The following is a 12,127-nucleotide window of genomic DNA, read 5'->3' as shown; positions in this document are numbered from 1 at the left end:
AGGATGTTAAAACTGTGATGACAGCTGTGTGGCTCTGTTCTTCAGTTGTTTATTTCAGCAGTTGATGTACCACAGTGACTTGCTTTCAGCACGGAAAACTCACACCAGAGAGACCAGCAAAGCAGAACTCTGTTGGTGCCCGTGAAGCAAAGGGAGTGATAAGATCAAATGAATCCTTAAACACATCAAATATAGATATATATTTACAGAATAACAAAAACACATTAATTCACATAGTAAAGCAGTAGATTTGGTAGAACTGTACATGTAATAATGGGGCCAAAATATTATATAGTTTTGCCTTTATCCCAAATGTATTTGAGTGTATTTGTTGTCTGAAATTTGCCTCTTTAGTTTATTAGGAAACTCAATCCTACCAGCTTACCATCATGTAAAAAAGCAACAAGACAATGTTCCCCACATTCTGCATTTAAAGTCAAATAACTACATTTACCAAGTCTGTGATCGAATATATACCAAATGTAAAGACTCCTTAAACGTACTCCAGGGTAGCTGTTGCAAATGCTGTACACTCCAAATTGTTAGGACTTCAGTGGTTCCACACAATATTTGATGTTATCCCATAAAAACAGTTATTGAAAACATTAATGTTATAAACAGCCAAGACTATAGCAGGCTAAACAGCTGAGTAATGGCCACATCTGTAGGCTCTTAAAGTTCTGATCAATGAAACGACTGTAACTGTAAATACGTTACAGCTGCAAACGGTTGCTGTTTCAACACCATGCGTTAAAAGAAAATAAAACACACGTGCGATATGTGGCTTATTTTTCTGTTGGGGTGAAGCTCGGTAAGTAATTCAAATAACAGTTCTTTTTCATAAAATGTCTATTCTATCTTTCCACAGAGTTCTTAAAATGCAATATTTATGATAGATATTAAAATATCAAAACTATTTTTGGGATTATTTGTCATTATTATATACAGATAAAAAAATGTAAAGGTTGTGATTCCATAAGTATGCATCACCCAAAGAGGCCAATGATCACTCAGCATGATGCTACCACCATCATGCTTCATTGTGGGGATGCGTGTTCTCAGTGTGATGAGCAGTGCTGAGTTTCTGCACAAAAACTAAATATAACCATTTAAATCAATTTCAGTTTCAGGCTGTAACACTACAGAATGTTTAGAAGTTCAAGGGCAAGGCACTGTAGATTTGTGTTTATACTGTACGTATTGTATCTTGTGTGTCATAAGATGACCAGATCAGATCTTACCTATTAGATTTGCTTAAATATTAAAAAAAAAAAAAAAAATTAACGTAAATGTAAAGACAGTACCATTACAGAAATCTTTCATTTGTGAACTTACCCCAACACCTCCTCTCTCTCTCTCTCACATACACACACACACACAAATACATGTAAAGCTCCTGACTTTTCTCGCCTGTCTGCAGGCAGTAAACTAAATCCTGTTCAAATCCTCTGCTGTATACACACACACACACACACACACACACACACAGACAGCCATATGCATACACAGACACCAATATAGACGGTCTGATGCACAGTGGACTTTATCAGTATTTACACTAATAGTATTTACTCGAGTGATATTGCACACTTTTGGGAGAAGGGTTTTAGAGGTCTGGCATGCTACAGCTGGATCAGAGTCTATTCTCGTCTAAGCCCATCACACAAAACAACTTGCCGGTTGCATACGCCCAGCCCCGGAGACGATTGACGAGCACAGCAAGATGCCACAGCGTGGACTTCTTCACCAGTGCCAGGTCAATACAATGCTGGCTGTGGTTTTCCAGAACAGCCTGCTAGGACAGGGTCCTACTTGCGGCCCCAATATGGCTGGCAATAACTTCTCACTGCCGCTTTCACAGGTCGTCCAAAAATCCAGGCAACTTCCTCACCAAGCACATCAACTGATCCAGCAAGATTCGTCACCCTCAGCCAGGTCGCTTGTGCCTTTCGAATGAATCGCCCAGTGAGGACTATAATTGAGCAGTCCATGAGACACTTTAAGTGGAAATTGTTCGTTTTATTGGCTAAAGACATTTTTTCCATTTATTCTCTCATGTCTGGCTCCTAGGATACCTTTAAAAAAGGCAGGAATAAGCCTATGGGAACCTAAAGAGAGGGCATCCACTGTGCTGTGTTACACAGCAATATAATGTTTTTGGACAATAAGGTGAACACCATTTGCAGAACAACTTCCACTTAAGAGTGTATAGTCCATGTGTTAATAGCCCTTGCACTCAGAAGTGTCTCCAGAGAAATACTGCATACACAATTCGACAAAAAATCCCACACACTGCCCAGATACAAACCTCAGTGGGGAAAATGATAAAAGTTTGGCCAACTTGACCTCAGACAACCCCATCAGCACTCTTTAGTACCAAGAATAATGATGACTACAGCAGGGGGCAGAGCTTTCTCTCTCTCGCTCTCTCTCTCTTTCTGTCTCACTCTCAGACACAAATGCACACGCACACACACACACACACACACACACACAGAAAGAGAGAGAGAAAGCGAGAAGCTCTGCCACCTGCTGTAGTCGCCATTAGTCTTGGTACTAATAAAGATCCTGAACCTTTTGATTGAAGCAGTATGGCTGATCCTAACAGACCAATCGTTCACTCAAATAATGTGGGGCAAGAACATTCAGTGATCATAGTTCATAAGTCATGTGAAATTTTACTTGAAGCCAATGCAGTGTGGACAAGATACGGGTAAGGTCTCTGGCTTTTGCCTTCTGGAATAACTGGAGCTTGTTTATGCAACAAGACATCACAGTAATCCAAAAACATTAAGAGTTGCATCCATTAAACAGCCAAACTTAAGATATAACTGCATTAGGCTTGTTTGTTTGCTAGCAAGCTGAGACATGCATTTTGTTTTTTTATGTACACATACACGGAACACGGTGTACTTTTTTTTTATCAGCGTCTTTTAATTGGAGGTTAGCGCTGAAGTGACAAGTGATCTCATAAACAACTCTTCAGCTTCACAAAGTAAGCAGTGTGTCTGTGTACTGTGGGAACGCTTGTAACTCAAGGTTACACACAACCACACACAGTTCTGCAATCTGCATTAGTACTGTATCTATTCTCACCACTCACAGACAGTGTACACACACACACACACACACACACACACACACACACACAGCGTCTGCAGTAGGACTGTGATTCTCACACGCTCTCAAGCAGCGCAAACAAACACAGCTGTTCCCTGATACCTCGCTACAGTCCTGTTAACGCATACACATTCACACACACACACACACACACACACACACAACTTCTGAATAAATGTTTCCACAGCAGCACAGCTAATTGGAGGGATCTGAATAATAACAGCGTGTATTATACAGCAGAGTATGTGATATTACAAGAGGGTTTGAGATCATTTACTGTAATTATTTACATTTATTTACTGGATATATAGTGTATAGAGATTATACAAGTTAAATCCTATATCGGCTGTGTGTGTGTGGTGTCTAGTACTAGCGTATCAGGTACAGCAGCACTGCAGGGGTCTTTAAACACAACAATGTTACTGCTTGTGAACTGTCCATAACCAGATGTTTCCCCAACAGTAATTCAGTGGTCAAAAAAAAAAAAAAAAAAAAATATTCCAGGGTTAGTGATTACTTTCCTATAACAGCATGTCTTGAGTGTTTTATTCCTCTTATACCACAGCATTATGATTTTTCCTTATTTCTTTACACAAGGTACTTATCCGTTTATAATTATAGTGAAAAAAAGCTAGTTCTTGTTTTCACTCAACTTGTCATGTCAAATGCATCTTGTCATATTACTGAGAAACCACACCACCCTTCATCCTGAAGACTTTCCCGTGTTGGAAAACGTAAAGTTACACCTTTACCTCTGAGACTGGAGACCCCTTCCAAAAATGTTATGGAAAACTTCACCACCAACTTGACCACAAAACCCTAATGCATGTTGACGGACGAGACAAGTAGTATTTTTTAGACGTGCGCTACGCAGTCAAGCAAATGTCCATCGTGACCACTACGTAAAAATATGCACCTCCTCCATTTTTTTTATTGAAAAAAGACAACACAGCCCTGCCTTCTTCTTTTCTAAAGACAGAGGCTTACGAATTTACAAGTCAAAGTTCACTTAGATAAAGTCAATGCAAAGCGAAAGTAACCTCAACCAGAAGCAAATGTGTCTTTCAAGTACCGCGTCCTTTCCCCTTCAGTGAATTTGCATTTCTGCTGGGTGAATTTTATTTGTGTTTGGACTGACCGCTACTTTAGATGAAAGAGCGGAAAGGCGTAGGCTTTAAGTGTCTCCTGTATCACCGAGGCAAGGGGTCACCTCAGAGCCGCCGTTATATAAGATTCATATAAAAATTAACACCTGACCGATCGGAATCACGAACTCAACAGCGATATGTGATATAAACACCTTTAATATGCATTCTCACAGGTTTAAAAATATCATGACTTATCCGACTGCACACACTAAATTTAGAGAGGCCAACTTGGTGTGAAGTTCACGACAGGGGTCCCGCATTAAACGCGTCAAACGCCGATTAAAATAAATGACAGTAAAGGCAAAAAGGTAGACGAGCGGTGAGGAACTGTCAGCAGGATGCTCGATATGGATGTGGCTCGGTTTAGCTGCGTGGGAAAGTGTGTGTTTATTGTGTGCTGGGGGGGGTGGGGGGTGGGGGGGGTTGACTGTGTGAACGGGAGTATTTATGAGTCTGAGCAAAAAAGCATGTGTGTGTGTGTGAGCGTGTGAATGTGTTAGTTCCGTCTCTAATGTAGGCCAGGTGGTTATGTCATTACATATCAATCGAGAGCTATTAATACCAGGTAGAGGCAAGACGTCGAGAAGGAGACAGACAAACAGCTGAGAGACAGGGACATCAAACACAATAAAGAGTGTGTGTCTCACTGTCTTGGTGCGTGTGTTCTTGTCTTCTTGGACCCAAATGTCTTAGCAGAGATGAACACCCTCGACATCCGTAATAATCTATGCGCTAATTAGGATGTTTTAATTTTATCATCATATCTGAGGAAGAACATCTAGCCCAATCCTGAAATCCCACAATGCACTGCAATAAGTTATCCAACAGACTAAAGTTTATTACAGCACAGCACTGCTGAACTGTTTTGTTATTTAACAAAGAAAAACAAATAGTCATTGACATGGTGACGTTTTTTTGTAAGGAGATATTTATTTAACATTTATGGAAGGAGTCTCCAGTGTCAGGGCTTTGGAACGGTCAGTAAATTTTCAGACATGGGAAAGTTTTTAAGTTAGGAGGGCATTGTGATTTCTTGGTCATATTACACACTGCATTTTTTTGGCTTCAGGATGAAGAAGAAGTGGCTTCATGGATGTTCCACAACATGTAATCATAAATGGATAAAAAAAAAATAATACAAGTAAGAAAAGATAAATTTTTCATTTTGCAGGATTAAAAAGCTCTAATAGTTTTAAAAGCTCGATAAATGAATATTAAAATGATTAATATGATATTTGAAAAGCTGGCTCATGCCCGAATTTCTGATGTGTGATCCGGGGCACTTGGAAATATTTTTACCCTGGATGCAAACGTTCTGAGAAGCCGTTGCACATTATAAAAGAAAGAGATAATGGAGAAGATTTATGTACCATCAGAGATTTCACAATAATACATTTTCTGGATCAAATTCTGGACCATACCATTTAAATTCGATCATAAAATCATTTCTTTTAAATGGGTTGAAATTTGGAGGCCTCCAGTATTGCATTCAGGGTGGAACTAGGACTTTGTTCCCTACGCATGCACAAAAGAGCAATAAAATATTGGCAACGCGCTGTGTTTACACACCCAACATCTAGGCTTTAAATCAAATCATCGGTTTAGCAGTTTAGCAACCTGTTATCAAAGAGGGATCCAGGGACCCACAGGGGTCTGTGAAGCATACCCGGGGTGTGCGTGACCCGCCTTACCCCCTTTTTTTCCCCATTACAGCAGTAGAAATCACACCCGGTAATTATCAAATCGACAGTTGTCATATTTACTTTCCAGCTCCCAGAGATATAAGCCGGTTTGACTGGTCCCTTCAGTGAGTTTAATCCAAACCTCAAAGAGTCAAAAACAAGAAGGCATTTAAATAATGGATGCTCTGTTGGTGAAAGGTTCAGGAACAGAAAGCTCTATGGCTCTAATTTAACCTTTTCATACATAAATTATTGGCATTGTTTTTTAAATCACCCAGATTCTTTAAATTTTGTTGTAAAATTGCATGTCAGACAAATTTTTTACTTTTTCTACATAACACTTATGTTAAGAAGTATACAGATGGTCCATTGTAGGAATACTATGAGTCCAAAATATTTAATATTGACCAAAATAATAGAAAATACCACATTAAAAAAAATAAATAAATAATAATAATAATAATAATAACAATAATAATAATAAAATTGCCAATAAAAAAAATTAACAAAAAAAACAAACAAACAAAAAGGTTGAGTCTGAACAAAAATATATGTTTTACTTACTAGAAAGTTTGTAAAGATTTACCAAAGACATTCTGCATTGAGATGGCAAATAGTCTAAAGAGTAACAGGAGTCAGGATAATGATTTAAATAACAACCTCAAGTGATGATTAAGTGATAATTACTATTACATGAGGCTAGTTAAAACTTGATAAGACTTGATAAGCAACCCAAACCAAACATCAGAATACCTGTAATGCTGTCCCAGAATTTGGAAAAACCAGTGAAACTCACCAAATAGTCGATGCCAACAGGGCCAGTGAAGGCCTGCTCCTAATTCTTTCATTTTCTCCATCAGCAAATCCCAAATCCACTATTTGCTCCTTCTGTCCCATGTATCACTGTACCGTGATAGATTTATGCAGCATTCATGACCAAGTGGGAAAGATAAGTTTAACAGCTCTCCAACTCTCTGAATCCTACTTGCAAAGTCAGAGTTTCTCAAGAGCTGTCACGATTGCGATTCCATGACGTCACTTCAACATGGCGGCGCTCAGAGTGAAAAGTAAAAACAAGAAATAAAAGCATGATTTAAGGATTTTAAACAGTCTTCTGAGTATCTATTTCTATTATGGCTAAATACTGGGTGAAACTCCTCTTTCATGTCATTTTCGCCGATATTAACAGTGAATTTTCACACATTTTAAAAATAAAATAAGCCTTTCTAAATGCCGCCCATCAAAATGGAACTCGAAACCTAATTGGTTGATTGTGCTGTCACTCCCTAATTGGCATTCTGATTAACCCCTTATGTTTTAACCAATGAGCTCACTCACCTGGTTATCTGATTCGGTTTTGCACCGCGCATGCGTTCATGTTTTCGTTTCTATCCACAGCGCATGCGTAAAGAGCATCACATATAAAAATGTCGGTATCTTGTACAGTAACAATCAAAAGACAAATACAGTACAAGTTTCACGTAAAAAAAAAAAAAAAAAAGTAAATATGGCTGACAAATCAGATAATTAAAAAAAAAACTTTATTTGTTTATTTATTTATTTTTAATTATCTGACATTCACAGCTTTAGGCTGTTCTTGTTGTTCACCAATCTAAAGCTGCTTATTAGTGCTTAAAAAGATTAAATTTAGGGATCATTCTGAATAATTTGCATTTACATTTTGTATGTAATATTTACCCACTAATATCATCACATTATTAATAGGACAAAAACATAATTTATTGACTCATGCTTTCTCAACCAACTCTGAACCAAGATAATAAATCTAAAAATAAATCTATATTCCAAAATTGGTTTAATAACAATATTTTATTAGTTTCTCAGCTGTATATTTTTTTCATAGTTTTTAAATCCACAAATATTCCACTTACTAAAAGAGAGTTTGCTGTGGTAATTGATTCTATTCCTAATAGAGTTACTTTTAAAGGGTCGGTATGTAATTTCTATCCAAATCCTTTTGTATTCTGCTTTTTTTTTTCTTTCTTTTTTTTAATTTTCAAAACACTTTGCACAGTGCCATCATATTAAAAGTGATGATCTGATTTTAGATCAGGAACTCTGCAGAACTAAAGCCTCACCAACGGCAGTGTGTCTTTGTGAACAGTTCCTAAACATGGGTTAGCTTTTCATGGAAACGGAAACGTAGCAATGTAACGTCCTTTAGCTAGCAAGCCTGATGCTGGTTAGCAAGCTCTGTTTTTGCGTTTGTGTTTTATAGTCTCTGTCATTTATACCATAATGAAAAGTGTGTAATCGTTGCCTAAATGCTGTGGTATAAGACTAACCTTTATTGCTTATTTGAAAATTAAATGAGAGAGAGAGTGGCAGCTTGCAGAAATAAATGTTTTAGGCAGATGGAAAAAGTGAATAAAAAAATACTTTTACTTGAAACAAAACAAAGAAACTTGTTTGTTTGTTTGTTTGTGTGTGTGTGTGTGTGTGTGTGTGTGTGTGTAAGACGGTGAAATATTTGTGAGTTGGTTTGCTTGGGTTTAGCAGCCAGTGTATGATCTGGGTCCAAACATGTGCTCCCTCGGGAGATGTACACACACAAACACACACACATGGCTGCAGGCTGAATTCCACTCAGCAATTTCAGCTCGTTTCGTACTTGACCAAAAGTCTACATCCTGTTCCTAACTGCTGGCTGAGTGTTTCAGGAATTGTTGGCACACTCACTCATGAGCTAAGGCAAAGAGTGATAGAGAAAGTAGGAGAGTAAATGAGGGAGGAGAGAAATGGAAGAAGCAAAGGATTACGGGGGGGGTAAAGCCAGTTCCGCTATGCAAAGAGGTCTGCTAGAGGTCAGGACCATTAAACATAGTTCAAAAACACAAACACTAAGAGAGAGAGAGAGAGAGAGAGAGAGAGAGAGAGAGAGAGAGAGAGAGAGAGGGGAAGGAAAAATCATATAATGTGGTCATGTAATAGCATTATACATGTCCTCTTTCTCAAACGGAAATGTATGTACTGTATATATTAATGTATATCACGCGCACACAATATAACAATATATATATATATAGCACAAAACCTGTCATTTATTTGGCATAGACTTCTTGTTGTTTATACACCTACCCTTTACAGCTAGACTGAGATCATCTAGTGGCGTAGCTCAAATCAGTCTCACACTGACACAGAACATGAGGGAAATACTGGTTAAAATCAGCAAACATTGAAATTCTACTGCCATATCTTCATCGGTGGAAATGGTTTCAGTAAAGCACTGATGATTACGGATCAGCAATTGAAGATTGCTGAAGATATAGATTTGCTATGCTGAAGATATATAGATTTGCTATGATATATAGATTTTTTTTTTTCACAGCAAAACAGTAGTGTTACATTTAAAAAACCTGTGAACATTTAGTTCAGTTGATAGCTAGCTATAGTAGGCTAGATTACTTCACATTCATTTGCTAGATATAGTTAAAAATAGGCTAGGTTACCTCACATTCATTTGCTAGCTATAAATAATAGTAGGCTAAGTTACCTCAAATTGAGTTGCTAACTACAGTTAATAATAGACTAGGTTACTTCAAATTAATTTGCTAGCTATAGTTAATAGTAGGCTAGATTACTTCAAATTGATCTGCTAGCTATTGTTAATAGTAAGCTAGGTTACATCACATTAATTTGCTAGCTATAGTTAATAATAGGCTAGGTTACTTCATATTGATTTGCTAGCTATATTTAAAAATAGGCTAGGTTGCCTCACATTGACTTGCTAGCTATAATTAATAGTAGGCTAGATTAACTCACAATAATTTGCTAGCTATAGTTAATAGTAGGCTAGGTTACTTCAAATTGATTTGCTAGCTATTGTTAATAGTAAGCTAGGTTACTTCACATTGAGTTGTTAGCTATAGTTAATTATAGGCTAGGTTACCTAACATTAATTTGCTAGCAATATTTAAAGATAGGCTAAGTTGCCTCACACTGTGTTGCTAGATATAGATAATAATAGGCTAGGTTACTTCACATTGAGTTGCTAGATATAGTTAATAGTAGGCTAGCTTGCCTCACATTAATTTGCTAGCTATAGTTAATAATATGCTAGGTTATCTCACATTGAGTTGCTAGCTATAGTTAATAGTAGGTTAGGTTACCTCACATTAATTTGCTAGCTATAGTTAAAAGTAGGCTAGGTTACTTCATATTGATTTGCTAGTTATAGATTTTAGTAGGCTAGGTTACCTCACACTGAGTTCCTAGCTAGCTAGCCAGTTAACAGTAGGCTAGTGTCCATTTGTGTCTTCTTTCTTTGGTTGATCCTGGTTGTACTGCCATTTATTCATTTTTTTATTTTTTTTTTTAGTTTTTACTAGTAGACTCTTACACACATTCTTGTCCTAATCCCATTTTATACCATAAAACTACACTTGGGAGCAGTGTTTGGGCCAGATTGTCAGTTTCAGCTCATAAATATTGCACAGTGTAAACTTTGAGTGAGGAGCTTGATGGGGAGCTAAAGTAAAATCCCAGCTCACACACCCACAGACAGTAATATCTCTCTAACTCGATACAAAGAGACCCGGGCTTCCCGCTAATCCCCGCTTTCATTGCCACAGAAGCCTGCACTCTGTCTGAAGTGTTGACAAGGAAGTCCTGAGAGTGACAGGACAAGAAAGATGTACAGTTGGTCGCCATTTTAATTTCCATTCTCTTCCTTCTTCAGCTGAATAAAATGAATTAGATATGTTTACGTGAACTGCGGAAATATAAATAAGACCTAAAAGCTGGATGGATTACTAGTTGGATTACAGCAGTATTTCAACATGACTTGCTACATTGTATGAAATCCCAATAAAATCCTGATCTGGAAATGAGCTCGTGCAGAAAATGGCTCACGAAAACAAAACATTCTTTAAAGTAAGCTTAAGGTAATAAACGTAAATAGAACATGCTAATGGACAGAAACAAGTCAAACTTGACACCAAAGGCGTCGACAGGGTGCCTCCACCACCAACTAGTATAGTTGTTCTTGTTACTAATTTGTTTGTCAAAACTTCCCTTAAAATATACTTCAAATGTGAAGGAAGCCTTTGAAGAAAATATGGAAGACATTTGACCTTGATGCTGTTTGGATCAATTTCAAAATCTAATCAGTTCATTTGCTGGTTACAATGAAAATTCCATATAAATTCTAAAAACATCCAACCAGTCGTTCTTGAGATATCGTACTAACGAGAATCTCGAATCTCAGACAGACACATGGACGGACCGATTGCAAAAATCGTAGCTAGCTCACTGACAATAAAACTTGAACATGATCGCATACGTAACATCTCTGTATGACAAACAGGAAGGAAGCTATTAAAGAAAAAAATTATTTCAGGTATAAAAGTATGCTTATAACTGCGAGATCACGTAATGTTAATAATGTTTGCGTTGATGATGACGTAAGCAAAACGTAGTCATTTTTCCGTCGTCAGAGGATCTTCGTTATATAATCGGATACGAACTCGCACGCCACGACCTCTCGGATCATCTCGTACAGTGCGATGAGCAGTAATCTGAAAAGACAGCTAAAATCGCAGTCTAAATCCGTCTTTAATAGAAAATTTCGCTAACTGCCAGAACTTTCTCGTCGGCCATCTTTGGTCGCAATGGCACTAGCCATGGTCACGCTCTGCGACCTCAACTCACGACCAAAGAATTCTTTTTCTAAGATGTGCAAAAATCACAAAAAAGTGTAAAGTTGGCTTCGGAGGTTAAAGGTCATGTTTTGTGTGCACAGTGTGTGTTAATCATCAGCACTGCTGTCTGCTGGATGTTTTTTGTGGATATTTTTGATGACTAAACGACTCCAGTGCTCTAAGACACGCAATGATTTCACTCTTTTGCCTCAGCACCTATTTCAGACGGGACAGGTCATGCCCTGAGGACTCTGCTATGCGGATTAGGACGCAGCCCGGCCTTCTGAGCTGTCAGTGGTGTTCGGTGTGTTTCCGGTCCTCCGTCATGTTCCCGGTATGCGCGCACTCAAATAGAGCTCCGCGTGCCTGTCCGCGCGCCGGGCGGAAGTAAACCGGAACAAGGTCTCTGTAGACACACAGAGTAAAAATAGCAAATACCGACATGGAAGGAGGAAATAAATAGAGAGTGAACATACAACAATAAAATGAGAGAAAATCATATTAATTACAAACCAGG

The 12,127-nt window shown here is 38.0% G+C and overlaps 1 long non-coding RNA gene across 1 annotated transcript in view; it reads right to left on the bottom strand.

Moving 5' to 3' along the window:
* The window catches only part of LOC128317452 (uncharacterized), a 53,435-nt gene extending 46,195 nt beyond the window's left edge, over positions 1-7,240 (bottom strand). Inside the window, exon 1 of the long non-coding RNA XR_008300959.1 lies at positions 6,747-7,240. This is a non-coding gene — a long non-coding RNA (uncharacterized LOC128317452). The remainder of the gene's footprint in view (positions 1-6,746) is intronic.
* Between the last annotated feature and the right edge of the window lie 4,887 nt (positions 7,241-12,127).

Source organism: Pangasianodon hypophthalmus, chromosome 25 (genome assembly GCF_027358585.1).
Source record: "Pangasianodon hypophthalmus isolate fPanHyp1 chromosome 25, fPanHyp1.pri, whole genome shotgun sequence".
NCBI classification, from domain to species: Eukaryota; Metazoa; Chordata; class Actinopteri; order Siluriformes; family Pangasiidae; genus Pangasianodon; species Pangasianodon hypophthalmus.
The sequence above is the reverse complement of the archived record's forward strand: the minus strand, read 5'-3'. Positions and strand labels throughout refer to the sequence as shown.